The sequence below is a fragment of the Mesoplodon densirostris genome, chromosome 8 (assembly GCF_025265405.1).
Source record: "Mesoplodon densirostris isolate mMesDen1 chromosome 8, mMesDen1 primary haplotype, whole genome shotgun sequence".
NCBI classification, from domain to species: domain Eukaryota; kingdom Metazoa; phylum Chordata; class Mammalia; order Artiodactyla; family Ziphiidae; genus Mesoplodon; species Mesoplodon densirostris.
In genome coordinates this window covers 9,962,058-9,980,857 of record NC_082668.1, presented here as the reverse complement: position 1 = coordinate 9,980,857, position 18,800 = coordinate 9,962,058, and the positions used below count along the sequence as shown (strand labels likewise).

The 18,800-nt window shown below is 42.2% G+C and overlaps 1 protein-coding gene across 1 annotated transcript in view; it reads right to left on the bottom strand.

Annotated features, from left to right (window-relative positions):
- DNER (delta/notch like EGF repeat containing) overlaps nucleotides 1-18,800 on the bottom strand; it is a 332,455-nt gene that overhangs the window by 205,632 nt on the left and 108,023 nt on the right. The window lies entirely within an intron of this gene.

Here is an 18,800-nt window from a genome sequence, read left to right as displayed (position 1 = left end):
TAAAACTGAGGCTTGTTAGGAATATACCAACTTTGATATTTTTAGCTGCCAGTCAACTCATACTAGGGATCTCAGTTGAAGTCTCCTCTTTCACATCCTGGACCATTCATTGCAAGGTCCCCTCATGAGAAATGACTGCCTAGTTTATCCCCCCTACAGATGCACTTACCTATGTCTTCCCATTTCCTACCTGATGAACAATTCTCTTTAAGGTGATGTTATTTAATTAAAAGCTTCCAAAATGATCAGCTTGCGTGACAATTGCATGCTAAAAGGGAGCATGGTGGTGACTTATATTAAGCAGAGTTCTATGAAAGTTTCTACCTGATTATTTTGGAGGGTGATTACAGAGAAATGTTACCCTGCTGGATGTGGAAGATAAAATTTCAGTTGCATATCTGTAAATTCTGTTCATGTCCTAAGGAAAGTGTTTATTGCTGAGTCCTTTGCTGACCTCTGACTTGCCATTTGTTATTTCCTGGAGATGCTACAAAAACAATGTGAAATGAAGCAGCGTAACAATGCTTCTCTCCAGACAGCCCAAGGGTTCAGGCACGTTCACAGAGCTTATTCAGTTATCATTTGCTTCTGTGATAACAGAAAATTAGACCCTGGTTTCTCAGGGCTGGTAATAGAATTGAGCGAATAACAGACAACAGAGAAATGGGACCTTCGATTTCTCTTGTTGAAATGAGTTCATACTTAAACACACACGGACAGAATGGATAGAATTCTGCCTGGAAAAACAGATACTCGTTCTGCTAATGACCCTTGTCACACAATTTCCAGCAAACTCCTTTAGGAAGATTAAGGGATTTTGGATTGAATAAAATGCAGCTCCAAAAATACCACATTGTTAATTCTGTGCTATCACTTGGCAAAACCTTCACAAAATCTCAGATAAGAGTAGATGGATTGGTATCTGAAGAAAATATTTCAAGCGTAAATAATTTAAAATATTTACAATCTTTATCAACTCAAAGTAAAATCCAAACTCCTTCCACGGAAGACAAAGCCCTCCCTGATCTGGCCCCTTCCTATCCCTGAGGTCCTCTCTTCCCACACTTTATCCTCTTCCCTTACATTCAACCCCCTTCACCTTCTTTATGTCCCTGCACTATGCCAAGGTCATTCCCACCACAGGGCCTTTGCACCTGCTGGGCCCTCTGCCTGGAATGCTTTTCTCTCAGACTTTGCGTGCCTCTCTACCTCATTTCACAAAGTTCTCTACTCAAATGTCATCTCCTCCAAGAAGCCTTCCCTCACCGTGAAATCTAAAATAAATCCCTGGGCTTCCCTGGTGGCGCAGTGGTTGAGAGTCCGCCTGCCAGTGCAGGGGACATGGGTTCGTGCCCCGGTCCGGGAAGATCCCACATTCCACGGAGCGGCTGGGCCCGTGAGCCATGGCCACTGAGCCTGTGCGTCCGGAGCCTGTGCTCCGCAACAGGAGAGGCCACAACAGTGAGAGGCCCGCATACTGCAAAATAAATAAATAAATAATATAATATAATAAAATAAAATAAATCCCTTTTTTGTCTCCCAAAGACATGTGAACCCCGTCAGTGCATGGACTTATCTGCCACGTTCACAGCTCTATTCCCAGCATGTTGAGGAACACAGAAAACATGGTAAGAGTTTCTTTAAAAAAGCACTGGAAAAATAAAGACAGATCAATCAACATCTGAAAAGCAATGTGTGATGAGGGACAGACTGAATTGCTCCTTTAGTCCTGATAGTGTTCCTGTGCTTTGGATTTATTTTTAGGAAGGCTTTGTGGAACAGGTATCACCTCAAGAAGGAGGAAGAATTTAATTAGCTAGGATAAAGGGGACATATAAACCAGGTTTCTGATATCAGCTCATCTGACGGTTGACCCAGTCACAAATTAAGACTTTTAACACATGCCTAAAAACATGGAAATACATTTAAATCATTTTTAAAAGTTGGAGAGATCATTACAAAAATCCATTCTGGAAGTGCAGACCTCCATGGTGCAGCTTAGGGAATGACAGGGCAAAGACCACAAGGCAAAGACCACCAATCTGATGGCCAAAGGTGCCCCAGGGCTTCCATCCCATTGCCACAGCCTACTGCTGGAGACCACCAGTCTCAGAGGCCATCAAGGTGAGTCACTGTGTGAAGTCCGTCCCTTCGTGGGCAGTGTGTGGGCAGTGTCGGGGTGGGTGCTGGTGGAGACAGCTGGGTGGGAAGGACAGGCCCGCCGGGGCAAGGCCCAGTTCACCAGGCCCAGGAGTCAGCTCCACCAAGTGAGGGAATAAAGAGCCAAAAGAAAAATATGCTGAGGATAAACAATACCATCTCAGTGCTGCTGCTAGGCTTGATAGATGAGAGGAAAGCAGAGCATGGGATTCAATAAGGAATGACTAACGTCAAAGGTCAGGAGAAATGCTCTGGGTAGAGAAAAGAAGACAGAAGCTAAAAATTAAACTATCAGTTGTATAGATTTCTAAAGAGACTCAAAACAGTGAATGATGTGATGGTGCACACACGTAAACACATGTACACACACATGCACTGAATACAAAGCAGGGCGTTAAATGCACTGCGAGATCACTGATCTCTTCTTTAAAATAATCATGTCATATTCATGCTACTTCCTTGGGTTTTCACCTAGTTGCTTCACTAACAATGACAATTACCTTCCTTTCTATCCTCTAACACTTCAGATTAGTTTCATTAAAAAAAAAAACAATCTTTTCAGTTGCCTAACAGCAAATACAAGATAAAATACAATCATTAACCTTTAAGCAAAATCTTGGCATCATAAATATGTATTGTAAGTCCTGTTTTTCTGTACACAGCTAATTGAGTTGTTTTTTTAAGTTTGTATGTGTATTTTATCTCAGAGGGAAAAAGTCCTGTTACAGAGGTCACTACTGCCCTTGAATCCCATTACATTTGAACTATAAGCAGAAAATAAGCAAACTGCCAAAATGAATAATGAGGCAAAATATCGTAATTAATAGACCTGACTTTGGGGATGCTCAGAATTCAAGGTGACACCTTCTTGGCTATAATTTCTAGCTTCTAATGATGGGGGGGAAAGGGATGAAGATTTTGTAATATGAGCAGAAAGAGCAAAGAGAAAGCCCATGTGTTAATGGTTTTCTGCTTACAGTAACCAACAAGCTCATTTATTAAATGCTGTATGTTCACTGCATCAGATTAATTCATCTATTTAAACCAAATTTTTTCACATCATAGAGCTAAGCTAAAACTATTCTTTTCACATTTTATTTTCAACTTTTCACCTATGTCAGATAATTTATACTACAATCAAGAGCACTTATGGGGGTGCATACAGGGTGAGGTCAGAGCAAAGGTGCCTGCCAGCCCCAGGACTCATGATTTGAAGGCAGTCTCATGTGACACTTTAGCAGTGACCTGTTTTCCTTCCCTAAACTGAGTGCTGTCCATGGTTTTGACAATTCCAGTGCCCTCTGTGGCATACAAACAGAAGGATGAAAGGTCAAACTTAAAACAGGCCCACTTACAGGGTCGTTAAGATACAATACGTCAAAGCTACCAGGGTCGCTGCAAAGTGCCACACGTGAACACCTTCGTCTGCCTTACCTGGTGATGGTGGGGCCTGGGAGAAACATAACCACCTTCCTGGTGATCCTTCCATGCTAGTTTAGACACTTGGTGGGCTTTGTTCCAACTTCTCCTGTACTTTTACAGAAAACTCAACATGGCTGATCAGTAATTCAAGTGCCATTTATCCAGCACTTATGATGTGCCAGGTAGGATGCCTAGAAGAGGGGTCAGGAGGATAAAGAAAGCCCAGTCCCAGCCCTCAAAGAACTCTCAGTCCAACAAAAGGGTAAGACACATGAACTTGGATGTGCCCTGAGCCATCTAATTGTCAACTAATACCCTGCATGTATGCGTGTCAACCATTACGATCGTGTGTTTGATTGAGTTAAAGTTCTTAACACTGAAAAAGAGAATGGGCTTGATGACTGCAGCTATGAAATGAGCAGCTTACAAGCAGGTCTCAGAAACCATCTCTTAGGTGGCAGTGGCAGCTCTCACAAAAGAAGCATCAGAAAAGAATTTTCTAGGCAAAAATGGAGGCAGGTGAGAACCCAGCATCCTGGTGACGGCCCTGGTGTGCAGGTGGCTGAGCGGCTTGGGCGAGTTACTTGCCTGCTCTGGATACACATTCCTCGCACATCCAGGGGCTGGGGTGGAACATGTCAAGTTCTGCTCCAGCTCTGCAGTTTAGGTTCCTATTGACATGACTGTTTTCAGAGGGTCCAGAGGAACACAGAGCAAACCTGGGGTCACCTCCCTCCCTCATTTACACCCACGTTCAGTGGGCAGAGTCATCCAAGCAATGGGAAGAGTGTCTGAGGAAACGGACGCCAAGAAGCCCAGGAGGAGAGCCTATAAACACTGATGGAACACGCCACTTGGCCCAGGCCACACGGGTCACCTGCGGGGAGGGAGGGACACGGTGGCCTCGGCGCACTGAGAGAAGAGTGTAGACACAGAAGGGAAATAACCGAGGGCGAGTTTGTGTGTGGCACTAAGAAATAAGTAGAATGGGCCAGAGTTTTAGTCAACTGTCTGAGCGGCAGAATCAATTAAGGAAATTTTAATACATATTTTGATACAGATATTAGTATTATAGGAAGAAGAGGTGACTTATTCAGTAAGGAACAAAAACAAAAGCCTGAAAGCAGGATTTTTCAACTTGTACACCACTGACTTTTTGGGCTGGGTATTCTTTGGTGTAGGGGTTGCCCTGTACATTGTAGGATGTTGAGCAGCATCCCTCATCTCCACTTACTGGATGCCAAGAGAACCCTCCCACCAACAATGGGAGCTGTGACAACCAAAAACATCTCCAGACGTTGCCAGTGTCCCCTGGGGAAAAGTCACCCCCAGTTGAGAACCACTGTCTCAAAGGAACAGATTGAAGCATTTTATTCCATCAAAAGGTTTTGAAAATCCATAAGACGCCATAAATAAAGTCAAAAGGCAACAATATGGTGGAGGAAAATAGGTACCACCTATTACAAAAGACTAAGTCCTTTACAGTATACATTCCTAGATATCAATAAAAGAGAAACACCTTGGTAAAAAGGACAAAGAAACTGGCAATAGGCAGAATGATTTGCACAGAATCATGCCATTTTTACACTACTTTTAAACACAATGTTACATATTCACTTGTATGTGTATAAGTACAAATACAAATTTCTTAAAGTAGAAGGGACCAACATTTTAGTAATTTGTCTGAGCAGCAGAATCCTTTAAGGAACGTTTTAAAATACAGATTCCCGGGCTTCCCTGGTGGCGCAGTGGTTGAAGAGCCCGCCTGCCGATGCAAGGGACATGGGTTCGTGCCCCGGTCCGGGAAGATCCCACATGCCGCGGAGTGGCTGGGCCCGTGAGCCATGGCCGCTGAGCCTGCGTGTCTGGAGCCTGTGCTCCGCAATGGGAGAGGCCACAACAGTGAGAGGCCCGCGTACTGCAAAAAAAAAAAAAAAATACAGATTCCCCAGCCCCAAGCTGCTAATCAAAAATTCTGAGGGTGTGGCACTATCAAAGGATAATCCACGGTGAAGAAAGACCACCATAAAGGGTCATACTCCTCCTCCCCTGCACTGGGAGAAATGTGGAAATTCTCCCCCTCCCCTCCCACCCAACTGAACTATATGGAGGTGAATGATGGACAGCCCACTGCAGAGGCTAAACAGAGAACAGGTGGAACCCTGGAGGAGGGTGGGTGGGGAGGAAGCACCCACCCCAGGGGCCTTGAGATAGCAGGAGAGTGTCTGCATCTGCCAGCTGGGGGAGAGGGACCAGGACAAAGAAGACCCCAGAACTTGGAGTTTGGGGTTTCTGGAAAAATGATAATCATCAATTGCTCATGAAGCACTGGGATACAGCAGAGAAAGCCTGGGTTTCTACTCCCATTTGTGGGTGATCTTGGACCAGGCAAGGAAGGTTCCTGGGGCTCAAGCTCCTCAGTTGTAAAAGGAAGGGATGGGACCAGAGAACCCTCATGTCCTTTCAGTCCTTCATATCATGTTTCTTGTCCAAAACAGGAACTGCACTGGTTAGAAATGTCATCTCCATGCTTAAAGACAAATGCACACTGTTGGGGTCCAACTGTCACAGTATTTTTGTCTTAAAAAGGAATTTTTCCCACTTTCTTCAATAAAGATCTCAACTATATTGCAACACCAACTGCTTACCCACCAGGAGTAAAAATGTGCGAAAAAAAAAAAAATCACTACAGTGCTTATGCCAGTAGTAGTCTTGGCCAAGAAATGCATCCCATGAATTTTTTTTTCCCAAATCCAAATAATAAAAGTGCTCATTCACTTTACTGAAACAAGAACTATATATCTTAGTGAAATACACTAAATAAGCTTAATTCCCACGTGTTTTGGTATTTCTTTACTTCTGTATTAGGGACTCTAAATTACTTGAAAAATTATTCCAGGACTAATCTGGGCAGTCCACTTTTCCCTTCAATTCTGAGTCACTTTCTTGAAATCAGCCTGTCCTGGTTTTTGCATGTGGGTTGAGTCACATCTGAAAGTAGGCTAAAAGGAAATTACAAGCAGAATTCAAACTTTTGACATGAAATTAATCCATTAAAAATAAACCACCGCTTGTCCAATTATTTTCCAACTTTTCCATGGTATCTCTTTAAAACCTGATACTTTTAGAAATTATCTTGAAATTGCACTCCCTTTGCTGTAGTCCAGCTAACACACACAGTCAATACTCATACTGATGAATCTTTAATCCCTGCTCGTTGCAGATATATCAAAATTAAATAACTGCTCCTCAGAAACTTGGCAAACACTTTGTTGCTTGCTCTCCATATTCAACTAAATTCTAAGAGATAACATTCAACTGCATTTACTGGCATGGGCACACCAGCCTCAATGAAAATGCTTTTTTTTTCTTTTTCCTTTTAATCGTTCAAAAACCAGTTCCTTGAATCAGAAACTTACAGAAAAATTCCAGTGCATATATTCTTGTCCCATCTCTCATCACAGACACTCATACATCCCAGCAAACTTTTTTTTACAAAACAACAATGTCATGAATACAGGAAATATGTCAACTTTTACCTCCCTGCCTATTCATGAAAAGAAGCCTGCAGCAAAATGGGAATGAAACTTCCTATGAAGATCATATAATCATCTCAACCGATGCAAGAAAAGCATTTTATTAATTCAACATCCATTTAAAATGAAGATGTTTAGAAAACTAGGAATAGAAGAGAACTTCTTTATTCTGACAAAGAGTATCTACAAAAAAACCTTCAGAATGTAATACTTATTGGTGAAATGTTGAAAAAGTTCTCTCTGAAACTGAGAACAAAGGAAGGGTTTTGCTATCACCACTTCCAGTGAACACTACACTAAAGGTCCTAGCCAGTGCAAGGAGGCAAGAGTAAAAAGAAGTTACAAGGATTGAATAGGAACAAAATTGTCATGAGTCACAGACTATGCGATTATGCATGCAGATAAGTTATTAGAATATGGAACTTCAGCAGGTTTGCTAGATGCAAGGTCAAAGGTTTTTTAAAAAAAAGAAAGAAAAAGAACAATTGCATCTCCATGTAGCAGAAACAAAAAATAAAATCTTTTGAAAGGTGTTGTCTACAGTATTTTTAAAATCCCTAGGAATAAATCAAACTAAAGAAGTGCATGGCCTCAACAAAGAGCTATAAAATAGTATTGAAAGAAATTAAAGAAGACATACACAAATGGAAGGAGAGTCTAGTTAGAGGTTACAACATTTATTTTTTACAAAGATTCAAATTTTCCCCAGTGACCTACAGATTCAATGCAGCTACAACGAAAATCACAACAGTGTTTTTTGTTCTTGTGTGAAATGTCCCCAAGTAGCCCAGACACTCCTAAATAAGAAGAACAATGTGGGAAGGCTTGCTCTATAAAAAAATAAGGAACTTTAAAGCTGCAGTAATTAGGACAATGGAATAAAAAGTCAAGAAATAGAATAACCATATATGGACACTTCATTTCTGGAACAGAGTAGTGTGATAAATATAGTCTTTTCAATAAATCGATAACCATATGGGGAAAAAATTAACCTTGACTCCCCCCCACACACCAGACACAAAGATTAAATTGCAAATTGTAACTGAAACTAATATAAATCAATTATACTTCAATTTTATTTTTTTAATTTAAAAATAAGTTTCTAATATATTTCTAAATAAATAAATGCATACAATGGAATAGATAGATAGATAGATAGATAGATGGCAAGTGGATTGTAGGTCTAAGAATGAAAGCATGAGATATGCCTACAGGGTGCTATGAAAAACAGAGTGGGGCAGTGAACTCACCAAAGGACTCCAGGAGGTCTTTCTGTGTGAAGTTAAATGTCAAGGGTTAAAGATGAGCTACCCAAGGAAAGAAGAGCAGGAAAGGGGGCTCCTGCCAGAAAGAACAACTGCAAAGGCCCTGAGACATAAAATGGGTGGTGTAAGAGGAGAACTACAAATAGTTCTATTTAACTGGAGAACACGCGAAGTGTCTGCCAGGGAGTTTTGAAAGGAGGGCTGCTGAAAAAAATGAAGACCATTTGGTAGTATATTGGACTTGGGCTCTGAAGGCAAATCCATAATGAATTTTAAGTAGAGCTATGACAGATGAAACATTTTAGAAAAATCCCTCTAGCAAGAATGGGATGATGCATTTGAGGGGGTCAATCTGGAGATACAGGAGTGTGGGAAGAAGCCACTGCCCTCAGCCGGGTGAGGAGGGCTGCAGGCCATGTCTAGGGCTGGGTCAGCATAGACGGAAACGTGAAGGTGGGCTGGAGAATCGGTAGGGCTGGAGATTAACTGATTAGGTATGGGGATAAGACAGGAAAGGGATTCTGGCCTGAACAAGCAGGTAAAGGGTAAGGTCACTCACTGAAACGTGGGATTCAGAAAGAAGAGAAGTTTCGAAAGGAGCAGGAAGTCATGGTTTTTGTTTGGGGAAGGAAGGTATTTGGGTGCCTAAGGGATACTGAGTAGGGGATGCCCTTAAGAGACTGTCAGTACATATCTGGTGCTGGGGGGGGGAAGGAATGAGCCAGTGCTCCCAGTTACCAGCATGTTGCAGGTGGGAAAGGGGTGGCACTGCATACACACAAAATCACTGAGGGTGAGGCCTCACAGAGGCTGGGAAGGGTGGGTTGGAAGAGGCAGGAAACCATTCTCACAGAGGGGAAAAAGGAGTTACAGGCAAGAGTTCAAATGTGTTGAGGGCCCACAGGACCAGGTCCCTTATATGTCTCAACTCATTTGCTCTTAACAATCCAATGAAATAGATATCATCCTCACTTTATCCTGGGAGCTAAGGCTCAGAAAGGTTAAGCAGCTGGTCCAAAGTCACACACAGTAGGTGTCAGAGCTGAGAGGTGAACCGAAGACTGAGTGATTCCAAATTGTAACCTCTTCCCATATTCCAAAGTGTCTTATTTTACCTCGTTAAGTCAAGGAGTGGGTTTGCGAAGCAGAGTGTGGCTAACAGCCAGAGGCCACTAGAGGAAGACAACTCCATTACTGGAGAGGGGACCCTGGATTTGGCACTGACAAGGGCAGTCTGGGCAGCCAGAGGGGTCAGAGGCCACCTTCCAGTGGGTCAGGAAGAGGAGGGGAGGACACTCAGGACACAGAGGAATAGAGGGGACCCTGGCTCCAGTCAGCTGTGAAGGGCTTCAGGTTAAACAGACCCCAAACTCAGCTTATCAGACCTTTGAATGAACACGAAGTGAGCGCCCTCAGCTCAGAGAGAGAGAAGACGCCTGCCCAGAAGCCCTGGTTCATGGTTCTGTTCAACGATCCAATTCTGCATACACAGAATGTGAGATGCCTGAAGGCACGCCCAGGAGCATGGAGCCTGTACAAATACACCGCCCTAGAGGGGGTCTGGGCAGGGTGAAGAGCTGGGAAAGGTCAGATTTTCTTCTGCACTCATTCAGACAAACAGCCTCAGGAAAACTTGTAGGGCAAGTGTCTGCTGGATAAACAGCATGCTGACAAAGTTTCAGGAATGTGCAAAAGAGCAAAGTCTGAGCCCCAAGAATACAGACAAATGGGGCTGCTCTACCCAGATAAATTCAGAGAGAGCATAGCGTGTAACATGCCCACAGCAAAGAGAGCCAAGGTGAGGGGTCTCAGGGATTCGACCCAGACAAGCCACACTGGCAGTGACAGAAGACATAGGGGAAGGTGACTTCTGTCCTGAGAAGAGCTAGTTCATTAAAGTCCGGGGTGGAATCGTCCACACATGTGTGGGATTACACCTTTCTGGGGGACGTTTCCCACCAAATGAAAGAAGCATATTTTGTTTACGTATTTTTTTGTTTACTAGGAAATGTCTTTGTCATCTGCCAACTCTGTAACCTGTGTCACAACCTGAGACACACACCCTCAGTGTTACCTGAGATGGACAGGTAACTGCCCTCGGCAGGAGGCCCTTGTAAAGATCACACCGTCAAGAGCAGTGTCAACTGCACCCCTGATTTTTTGCCTTTTCCATCTTTTTTATTGAAGTGAGTTGATTTACAACATTATATGAGTTTCAGGAACTGCATCCCTATTTTGAGATTTTCCTGCACCCAGAGTTCCCGTTCCTGAAATATCCCTGAAGCTTCTGGCAAAGATGATGACACCAGCTTGCCTTTGCCCAAAAGTAACCTCAAGGTTCCTTCCTGACGTTCCTCCCAGATGGTGGAGCAGCACGAGGATTCCATGGAGACCCTCCAGCAACACAGAAGCCACGCGAGGCCATGGGAGCCAGGGAAGAGGCCCAAATACAGTAGCCTCTGTGTTATTCTAATGGGTTTGGTTGCCATCAGGGAAGCCAATGAAATACATCATACCAGAGTGGGGACTGGAGTCAGCCTCCCACTTTCAAAAGAACCTTTTACGCTTCTTAGGGGCCCCAAAGATAGTCTCCAAATATTAAAATGTGTTGATTTCTTTGTTACTTAAAATAGTTGTAAATGACAAATGACACTTCTGTAGGGTAGCAGGGAGCTGCAAAACCAGGAACGTAGTAGGCACTCACTAAATATTTATTGTCTGAAACAGAGAGGCCATTGCTTTCTTTTAGACCCTTCTTCACTCGGAGCCCACACCTGCTAGGCTTCATAGCCCGGATCCTTAAGAAAAGTTGGGGGAGAATTCTAGGATGCTGTGAAACCAGGGTACAAAACCTTATTTGGGAAAGGCTTTTGCTCTAAGCTGTAAAGTGTTCTGTATGCTTGTGTACCTGCCTGCCCTCTTGACCACTGTGATGTGTGCTTTTCTCTCTGCAGGCACAAAAATTCTCTTTGCTCCCTTTTCAGCTTTCCTAAACTTAAGTGGAAACAGCTGCTCTAATTTTAATAGCCATCTGCTCTGGAGATGAGGACAAGAATCAGTGGCCCTGCGGATAAATCTCAAGTCTTCCTCTTGTCCAACGTCATGTGCCTGGAGGTAAGCCTTCTAGAACCAGCAAGCTTCATGTAGGGATCTCCACTAAGAAGAAAAGCTAGAAAGAAAAAAAAAAAGAAATTCAAACCATCAAAAGAGCAGGCCCTGGATATCCATTAGCAACTGTTTTTAAATCCACAAAAGCCGAAGACCCCCAAAGAGCATGCACGCTCATATTAGTCATCTCCAGGCACAGTTGGAAAGAAGCTCTCTGATTGGCTAACATCTACTAAAAGGCCAAGTGTTTTTCCAAGAGGAAGCTGAGAGGACCTTTAACGTTATGAAAGACACAAGAAGCTAAAGAAAAACTAATAAAGGAATAGAACAGGGCTGAGAGTGGAAGAGGTCATCCATGAAAGCCCTGCCAACTAGAAACAGCCACGGGTTGTGAAGCACAGAAAAGAGGAGGGTCCCAGAGACGGGACTGTCTGCAGCCTGGGAGTTAGGGCAGGGAGGGGAGGCACAAGGATAGAAAACCGCCACCACCACCAGCCCTACGGATGGGGGAATGCATTACCGGGAAGCAGAAGAGAGAACATTCCAAGTGCCTTCAATGCATTGTCTAAGACACAGAGCGGTTTCCTCGACCATGACGAGCTAAACCTTAAATCAGCAGAGAGCTGGCGCCTGTATAGTTATGTCTACAGAAGTGGTACAGCAGAGGCACTGTGGCTCTGAAGGCACCCAATACTGATCATACAAACGATCTCTTTAAATACACAAATAGTCAGCGTTTCCAATTTAGGCATGAAATTAGAAGGGTAGAAAACCACAGTGGAAAAGGTCAGTAAGACTTAACCATGTAGAATTAAGGGTTTTTCAGCAAACTAATTTTTGAGCACAGAGCATCCTCCGAATTGTTTTAGTATGTTGATGAAACCAATCACATTTAATAATGCTTGCCAACTTGGACTACGTGAATTAAGTTACTGCATAAAGATTACAGACACTGCCACTTTTCTTGCATATGTAAATACTATAGGCACACAGAAAATAAAAGCTTAATTGATGGGAAATTTCATTATTCAGGACTTTTATTATAACAGATTGAACTGATGGGGAGACCCTACTCCAGCTAAAACCATTGAACAATTTTAGATAACACAGAAAATGCTTTAATGCAAGGGTGAGCTTTAAAAGGGGGTAGGGGAGAAGAGAAATCCTCAAGTTTCAGAAATGAAAATAGAAGAGGACTCAAAACCAGAGCCATTAGCTCTTCATTAACCACAGGGGTTATGGACCTGGAATAATACCTAAGGACTGGGCAGGGCTGAATTCTATAAATCACACAGGGGTGGGAAATGTGGCCTTGAGCCCAGGAGAAGTAGGGGAGCTATACCTGAGTCCATACATAAAGCCTCTTAGAGCCACCCTGTCTGTTTATAAAAAGGCAAGTGGTCTGGAGATATATCTACCTGCAGGCCTGGAGAAACCTCTGAAAAACTGGCATAACTCCAGGGTCTTTGGATGAAAAAAGGAGCTGCCCAGGAGTAGTCAAAACCTTCCATATAAATAGCCCATGAAATTAACAACATCCCCTTGATGTGGAAATCCTAAACCAAGAAATGCACATAAAAAACTTGACCAGGGGCTTCCCTGGTGGCACAGTGGCTGGGAGTCCGCCTGCAGATGCAGGGGACGTGGGTTTGTGCCCCGGTCCGGGAAGATCCCACATGCCGTGGAGCAGCTGGGCCAGTGAGCCACGGCCGCTGAGCCTGCGCATCCGGAGCCTGTGCTCCGCAATGGGAGAGGCCACAACAGTGAGAGGCCCACGTACCGCAAAAAAAAAAAAAACTTGACCAGAACCAGCAGAGTGATGGAGTGACACTTTCACAACACAGAGCACATGAGACTCATACACACACGTGCACACATAAACACTTACTATAATGAGCTCACAATAAAAAAATTACAAACTGCACAAGGAAACACACCACCATCAGCATGTAGAACTGCAGGTAAAGACTCAACAGAACCCTTTCCCCTACTACATCTTAAAATAAAATAAGATGCTTACGGTATATTTGAAACATTTTTAGGATTCCCCACTTAACTTCCTTGCTTATTTTAATTGGCCTGATTAACTGTCCTGATACTTTTGATAAGACGGTTTCTACCAAAGAATACTAATAGCTTATATAGCTAAGATTTCTGAGGGCTTACACTATGCATCGCAGAGTTCCCAGCATTTTCCATGTTTTAACTCATTTCATTTTCATTATAACCCTACCCAGTTAAGTAGAATTATCTGTATATATCTCTGAGGCTCAGAGAATTAGAGTACCTGTCCACGGTCATCAGCTAGCATGTAATAAGAATACTAATCCAGGGAATTTCATGGTGATGCAGTGGTTAGGACTCTGTGCTTTCACTGCCATGGGCCCCAGGTTCAAGCCCTGGGGAACTAAGACCCTGCAAGTCGCAGGGTGCGGACAAAAACAAAAAAAGAATACTAATCCAGGCAGAAAGATAAAATTCCAACCAAAACCCCATGTTCTTTTTTCTCCTAATTTGTCAAATTGATCCAAAAACTTAAACAGGAGATGAATGAAGCAAGTATTTCCAAGATAATTTGAAGAAAAATAAAGATATATTCTCCTGACCAGATATAAAAATTTACGAGAAGTCTATAATCATTTAACAGTATATAGTATTGGTACAGGTATAGACAAATTAAACAATGTGTCAGAAAAGAGCACAGAGATTTAGCGTATAAAGGAACTTGTTATATAACAGGGAAAGCATTAAAAATTAATGCAAAAGGATAAACTATTTAGTAAATGGTATTTGAATAATTGCTGATCCCTGTAGCTAAAGTAAGTATGTAATCTATGCCATATACACCCACACACACAAAAAAAATGAATTCCAGGGCTTCCCTGGTGGCGCAGTGGTTGAGAGTCTGCCTGCCGATGCAGGGGACAAGGGTTCATGCCCCGGTCCGGGAAGATCCCACATGCTGTGGAGCAGCTGGGCCCGTGAGCCATGGCCGCTAAGCCTGCGTGTCCGGATCCTGTGCTCCACAATGGGAGAGGCCACAACAGTGAGAGGCCCACATACCACAAAAAAAAAAAAAAATATATATATATATATATATATATATATATATATATATATATCACCTCAAAACTTTTATATCAGGGGGTCAGTAAACTACAGTTCACAGACCAAATCTGGCCCATCACCTGATTTTGCAAATAAAGTTTTATTGGGACACAGTCACACCCATTAGTTTGCGTATTGCCTGTGGCTGTTTTCACAGAGTTGAGTAGTTGCAAAAGAGAAAATGTGGCCAGGAAACCCTAAAATATTTACTTGCTGACTCTCTGCAGAAAATGTCTGCTGATTCCTGCTCTAGATGAAAATATAGGAGACTATCTTTATGATATCAAAGTTGGAAAGAATCTCTTGAGTAAGACTTATAAAAGATGAATATATTAAACTGCATGAAAATTTAAATGAAAGAACTAGAGTTACATCTGACAGCCAGAGAAAAAACACAGTAATGAGTGGAAAAAAAAATCAAGTTGCAGAAGGATAGGTGCAGTATGACTCTCCTATAGACATTTTCTATCTATGTTGTAAAAATATAAAAACACAGACAGAAAGCTTATATATCAACTCAGGACAACAATAGTTTCTGGATAGAGAGGAAGGGAAATGGGGTCAGGGAGGAGTTTGCAGGATACAAAATTAATACACAGAAATCTGGTGCATTTCTATACACTAACAACAAAAGATCAGAAAGAGAAATTAAGGAAACAATTCCATTCACCTTCGAATCAAAAAGAATAAAATACCTAGGAATAAACCTACCTAAGGAGACAAAATACCTGTACTCCGAAAACTATAAGACACTGATGAAAGAAATCAAAGATGATACAAACAGATGGAAAGACATACCATGTTCTTGGATTGGAAGAATCAATATTGTCAAAATGACTATACTACCCAAGGCAATCCAGATTCAATGCAATCCCTGTCAAATTACCAATGGCATTTTTCATAGAAGCAGAACAAAAAAATTTTATATTTGTATGGAAACACAAAAGACCCCGAATAGCCAAAGCAATCGGGTTTTTTTTTCTTTTTTTTTTTTTGGCCGCACCGTGAGGCATGTGAGATCTTAGTTCTCCAACCAGGGATTGAACCCGTGCCCTCTGCAGTGGAAGTGCAGAGTCTTACCCACTGGACCGCCAGGGAAGTCTGCCAAAGCAATCTTGAGAAAGAAAAATGGAGCTGGAGGAATCAGGCTCCCTGACTTCAGACTATACTACAAAGCTATAGTAATCAATCCTATCCAAACTTTACTGAATTCATTGATGAGCTCTATTAGTTTTCTCGTAGCACTTTTAGGATTTTCTATGTATAGTATCATGTCATCTGCAAGCAGATTGGGGCTCGGGGTGGTGGGTTTTATATCTGGCTATTTTATAAAACAATAAAACATCTGAAGCAAATATGATAGAATGATGTCTGCTGAATCTCAGTAGTAGATGCTAATTATATTATTCTCTGTGCTTTTGTGTGTTTGAAATATTTCATAATAAAAATTCAGTTTAATCTGTGATCTTCATCATTAACAAATACTTACTGAGCACCTTCTGTGTGCCAGGCATTGCTCTAGCCCAGAGCTCAGAACACTTTGGCCCACAGGCCAAATCCAGCCCAGCATCTATATCTATCCAGCCTGTAAAGTAAGAATGATTTTTACATTTTTAAAAGGCATCATTTCCTTGATCACCCATAACATATTGGAATACCATTCAGAAGGACCGGGTTCCAGACTGGCGTCCTTTCATGAGACTCGTGCACCCTGGGCAACTCCAAGCCATTTCCACACCTGTCTAATGGCAATGGCAATGCATACGCTGTGTACATCCACAGTTCCCAAAATGGGTGACAAAGCATTGTGGGCCACTGCAATGAAGGCACAGCAACATCCAAGATTATGCAGATTTTCTTCTAATTTTCAAAGGGAACACAGGATACACAACATCTGCCAGACATCGAGAACACCTAGATAGAGGTAGTTCATGGTTCCAACATTACATCCCACCACATTTTTTTAAATTTATTTTATTGAAGTATAGTTGATTTATAGTGTTGTGTTAATTTCTGCTGTACAACAAAGTGATTCAGTTATACATATATATATACATTCTTTTTCATATTCTTTTTCATGATAGTTTATCACAGGATATTGAAAATAGTTCCCTGTACTATACAGTAGGACCTTGTTGTTTATCTATTCTATGTATAATAGTTTGCATCTGCTAATCCCAAACTCCCAATTCATTCCTCCCCCACACTCCCTTCCCCTTGGCAACCACAAGTCTGTTCTCTATGTCTGTGAGTCTGTTTCTGTTTAGTAGATAAGTTCATTTGTGTCATATTTTAGATTCCACATATAAGTGATATCATATGATATTTCTCTTTCTCTTTCTGACTTACTTCACTTAGTATGATAATCTCTAGGTCTATCCATGTTGCTGCAAATGGCATTATTTCATTTTTTATGGCTGAGTAATATTCCATTGTATATATGTGGCACACCTTCTTTATCCATTCATCTGTTGATGGACGTTTAGGTTGTTTCCATGTCTTGCCTATTGTAAATAGTGCTGCTATGAACATAGGGGTGCATGTATCTTTTTGAATTATAGTTTTATCCAGATATATGCCCAGGGCTGGAGATCCCACTACATTTCTTTTGATGACATCAGATCTTGCCAAAGCCGGGTTTGCAGCAATTGCTGTGATAAAAAAGCAAATACCCCATGAAAGTCAACATGAACAAGAAATGAGGATGGCAGTGATCGATTTGAGGAGCTGTGAGTACCCAGCAGGCACACGTCCCCCATTAGTACATAACCGTGGTTATTTAAGAATGAGATAGGGCTTCCCTGGTGGCGCAGTGGTTGAGAGTCCGCCTGCTGATGCAGGAGACATGGGTTTGTGCCCCGGTCCGGGAAGATCCCACATGCCGCAGAGCAGCTGGGCCCATGAGCCATGGCCGCTGAGCCTGCGCATCCAGAGCCTGTGCTCCGCAATGGGAGAGGCCACAACACTGAGAGGCCCGCGTACCGCAAAAAAAAAAAAAAAAAAAAAAGAATGAGATAAAAGTTATGATTTTTTTCTTTCAGTGTAGGTGCATTATTTTTTCAGTTACAACGTTGTTAGGGGCAGAGTTGCTGAGACCTAATTCTACAAAGATCCTCTCCTTGACCAAACTCTCCTTAAGCTCCCTTGAATTTTTCAACTAGGTTTTGACTTTTGAACTTCTGTGTTTGTTTCTACATTGCACAATTTTAGCAAGAATCCTGTTAGGTCAGTTTAGCCAGAATCTCTCCTTGCCCTTGATGTCTCCTCTTAGTAATCTTCCATCCACTGACCCCACCTGCTCTCTGCTATAAATTCCCACTTGCGCAGGCTGTATTCACAACTGAGCCCAGTTCTACGCTGAGGTTCCTTTTCCGCTATCGCAATTGTCCTGAATAAAATCTGTTTTTGTCACTTTACCTACTTCCAGCTCTGATTTTTCTTTAACATTATTTCGTAAAAGGAGCATTATCTATTTCTTTTGGCCTAAGGTTCTGTAAAAAATTTACTGTGATGCTAAGACCACCATAAACCAAGAAAGTTTGGGACCCTCTGGCTTATATCAGAGAGTTTGTTGTGAGGTAATACATAAAAGTTCTGCGTCACATGCATCACTCTACAGATGACTTCCATAAAAAGTAAATTCCCAAAGTTCTGCCACTTAAAATTGTAGAAATTTCAACAATCTGGTGCTCAGCTGTCTACTAATCTTCATCTCCTAAGAAAGCCAAATAGCTGACATTTCAAGAGAACAGTATACAGAGCACAGAGAGAACAAGTTTACTGATCAATGATTGAAATCAGCAGGTTGACAATGCATGCGATTGACGCTGCTCTGAGAGATCCCATAACCACCTCAAGAGGCAGGCAGGCAGGCAAAAAGGTTTCATCTTCACTTTAGCGAGAAAAAATACAAGGTCCTGTGGGGTCACATGAGTTCACAGGGTCCCTAAGTGCAGCTTTGAAAAAGGATGAAATCTGGCCTTTTGCAACGATATGGATGGACCTTGAGAGCGTTATGATAAGTGAAATAAGACAGAGAAAGACAAATACCATATGATCTCACTTATATGTAGAATATTTTTTAAAAAAAACAAGCCCACAGATACACAAAACAGACTGGTGGTTGCCAATGGTGGGGGGCAGGGGCAAAATGGGTGAAGGGGATCAACATGTACAAACTTCCAGTTAAAAAATAAATAAG